Source organism: Arachis stenosperma, chromosome 5, assembly GCF_014773155.1.
Source record: "Arachis stenosperma cultivar V10309 chromosome 5, arast.V10309.gnm1.PFL2, whole genome shotgun sequence".
NCBI classification, from domain to species: domain Eukaryota; kingdom Viridiplantae; phylum Streptophyta; class Magnoliopsida; order Fabales; family Fabaceae; genus Arachis; species Arachis stenosperma.
Window position 1 is genome coordinate 93,648,041 of NC_080381.1, and position 4,015 is coordinate 93,652,055.

General features: G+C 38.1%; 1 non-coding gene across 1 annotated transcript; it reads left to right on the plus strand.

The window, feature by feature from the left end:
- Nucleotides 1-2,922: 2,922 nt before the first annotated feature.
- On the plus strand, nucleotides 2,923-3,026 carry LOC130983906 (small nucleolar RNA R71). Its single transcript, XR_009087874.1, has one exon. It is a non-coding gene; the product is annotated as a small nucleolar RNA R71 (small nucleolar RNA).
- The last annotated feature ends 989 nt before the right edge of the window (nucleotides 3,027-4,015 follow it).

The window sequence follows — 4,015 nt, forward strand, 5'->3', positions numbered from 1 at the left end:
CCTAACCCTAGTCGCAACTCGAGGACTAACTATGTTGCCCTAGTTTGTTCACTAGTCTCTATCTGTTTCTCTGTTGTTAAAATTTTACAGACTTTTTCTTCGATTTTTATCTTTCCTTTGACTTTTATCTTTCTTTTATCTTTACCTCACTAATATGTTCTTACCACTCCCTAAGTGTTTTATGAAGGTAACTAGGAGAATTCTGCACTTAAAGTTGTCTTTCTAAAGCTTTTACAGAAAACTGCCTTTTCTGCATTATTTTATTATTTTTATTAAAATATTATTTTTAATTAAATATTATTATTTAATATTTTATTATTATTTATTATTTTATTATTAAATTTTCGAAAATTAACTCACTTTTACTTTTAACCTTTAAAATTCACTTTTTACCACCCGTAACTTTTAATATTTCTACTTTTACCACCCTAACTTTCAGAAATTACAAAATAACCCCTCAAACACCAAAATAATTACTTCCTTGCCCTTTTATGAATCAAAAAGGTGTTCTTCATTGTTCTTCACCACACTCAAAGTGTTCTTCGTGTTCTTCATAAATTCTTCAGATTCTTTCTCTGTTTTTACCCGTTTTTCAATCTTTTCAGCAACCGATTTTTACCAAAATTCATAATAAATTAGCAGCCACTAAAACCCCATATTTTATACATGATTTCAACACAAATTGACCCTCAATTTAAGCTTAGGGTTTCGTTTTCCCAGCTGCCCAAGAACATGAACTTTAAAGCTTGAATTTCATCAAATTTCATCAAAATTTCAACAAACTTTCACCAAGAATAACTCATATAAGCAATCAATTTCAAGCACAGCCAAACCATATCATAATCACACCACTCAAACACAATCAATCAAGATTAAATTCGTCAAACCCTACCTTGATTTGCTGCTCCAAATCCGGTTACTCTTTGAAGTGTTCTTAAAGCACTTTTTCCTCCTAAAACACATCAAGAACAACTTTAAATCCACAAACTCTCAACTGACCAAATCTCACTCAGTATGTTAGGAAGAGATATCTCACCTTAGACTTGCTGGAAATTCACGTTTCTTGGCCCTCAAGTCAAGTTAAGCATGATTCCTAAGGAAAAACATCAAGAAAACACATGTTTACATGGTTTTCCTTGAAAACCGAATTGAAGAGGGAGGGAGACAGCCATCTCACCTTATTTCCAGCCTTGATATGTTATATGATTATGTAGAGGAAGAAGAGAGGATCATTTTGGTGAAATCGGAGTTTTGATTTGAGTTTTAGTTCAGAAGAAATCAAGCTTTGAAGATTAAAGGGTCATGAAAGTTTCTCTCTTTTCTCTCTTCACATTTTCGGCCAAAGGGAGTAAATGACCAGCCTTGGAGTGTCTTGGGGGTGTAAGGAGAGTTGTGATTGGTTGGCTTGGAGGTGGATTAAAATAATATTAAAATATCTCTGGTGTACAACTACTAAAACTAGGTGTATCGGAACACTCGTAAAAATATCTCTAAAAATATTTTCTGAGCTACTAGCATAAATGACACTAGTAACATATTTATTATGAGAATAAAACATGTATGATGAAGCCTTAGCATTACTAAAGTCATCAGAGAGTGCTGGTGCTAAGCTGCACCAGAAAACCGTAAACCCGGTTAAACCGATTTTCTGTTTTTAACAAAAACCGACTAGCTAACCTTATAATATCATTCAAGAAGCTTCTAATACTCATATAATGATGATATTACCCTATTATCTCTCTTCTCTCATGAATCGAGTCCGGTTCGTCAAACTGAGACTATTTACAAAAAACCGGATCAAAACTCCTAACCGATACGGTTCAAACACTATGTTCTTCGTAACTGCATTATCGAGCTTGCCTCATAAAAGGTTCTAGCTTAAAGATGACATAATGACAATTAGGATTGAGATACTTGATGATATAACAGAGGTGTTCCCTTTACTGATCTTCCGAAGAGATTCATACTTTCAGAAAAGATCTCGCGTACTCGAAAATCAGGGTTGTTACATCTCTCACATTTTCCTTTGCTTCATCCTCTGTGGTTTCCTTTGAGATCTCCTTTAGCTTCTTTCCACTTCTGAGGGTTATGGCCTTACATTCTTCCCTTGCAATAGCCTTGGCAGCATGAGAAACGCTTGGCCCAGGGGTTTGCTTAGACAAGTACCCAATTTGATTTTCTAGCTTCTGGATGGCAGCTCCTTGGTTTTGCAAGTTAGAATTTACTTCTTCCTTAAAGGCTTTCAATTCGGTTATGTCTTGACCCATGGTTGCAAGCATTCCTTCTATCCTGTTTAATTGATCTTGAAATTGTTGGTTCGGATTAGGTTGGGCAGGTTGATTATTTTGGCCATGATATGGTGGTTGGAAGTAAGTGTTTTGTGTGGCTTGGTATGATCTTTGGTTGGAGTTTTGGTATGTGGAATTGTTATGTTGGTTGGGGTTGTAAGGTTTGTGGTTCTGTGGTTGGGTTTGCTGGTTTCCCCACCCAAAGTTTGGGTGGTTTTTCCAGCCTGGGTTGTAAGTGTTGGAATGTGGATCATATGGTTGCCTTTGTTGATTTCCCACATAGTTGGCCTCTTCCCAATCACCTCCTTCAGTGCTTACCTCCTCTTGATCTTGTGTGTGTATTGCAGCCACTTGATTTGTTCCTAATTTCCTGGTGAGCTCTGCTAGTTGCTTGGCAAACACCTTGTTTTGGGCTAGAATTGTATCAACATGGTTCAGCTCCATGACTCCCTTAGTGTTGTGTCTCTCTGAAGCATAGTAGTACTCATTCTCAGCCACTGTCTCAATCACTTCAATGGCTTCTTCCACAGTCTTTTTCCTGTTCAATGAACCTCCTGATGAATGGTCTACAGCCTTCCTTGATTCATAAGAAAGTCCATCATAGAAAATATGCAATTGCACCCAGTCATGGAACATGTCTGGTGGGCATTTCCTTGTCAACTCCTTGAACCTCTCCCATGCCTCGTAGAGAGTTTCACCATCTTGTTGTCTAAAAGTCTGAACCTCAGATCGAAGCCTATTGACCTTTTGTGGGGGGTAGAAACGTGCCAGAAACTTGCTTTCCACCTCATCCCAGGTTGTTAGGCTTCCCCTTGGGAATGATTCCAGCCACTTAGCTGCCTTGTCCCTAAGTGAAAATGGGAACAAGAGCAGTTTATAGGCATCTTCCTGGACTCCATTGGACTTCACAGTGTCGCAAATTCTCAGGAATTTTGTGAGATGTTGGTTTGGATCTTCATTAGCACTCCCACCAAATGAACAATGATCCTCCACCAGTGATATTAGCTGTGGTTTGAGTTCAAAATTGTTGGCCTGAATGGGTGGTTTCTGAATGCTGCTACCACAATTCCCAGAGGTTGGGTTTATGTATGAACCAAGAACCCTCCTCTCGGGAATGGCATTGTTTCCATCAGCTCTCTCATGGTTGTGAACTTCTCTATCCATGTTGAGATCTAGAGCTTCCTCAAAATTGTCCTCAGATTCTCCTTCAGATTCTTCTTCTCCCAGTACTCTCTTCCCTCTTGCTTTCCTTCTAAATTTATGAAAGGTCCTCTCTGGTTCGGTATATGGATGAGTTGATGTCTCTCCTGTCCTACCTGTCATACAAGAACACAGCACAGGCAACAAACAAGTGAAATACTCTTGGTTAATGGAAGAGTATGGTTAGAGCAATTGAGGAATTAATTCAAATAGTTAGTGAGTCAGTGAGTTAGTTGCTTGAATTTAAAGGCATAAAGAAAGAAAGCAAGTAACAGAGTGCAGAAATTAAAAATTCAACAAGTAACTTGAACTGAATTAACAAAACAAGAAAAATGCTCAATCTAGTTAACTTCCAATTTGAGAATTGTCAATCGAAAACCAATCCCCGGCAACGGCGCCATAAACTTGATAGCTACGATTTTAGGAAATTGCATGATCGGCAAAAATTCCTTCCGGCAAGTGCACCGGTTATCGTCAAGTAAAAACTCACAATAGAGTGAGGTCGAATCCCACAAGGATTGGTTGAT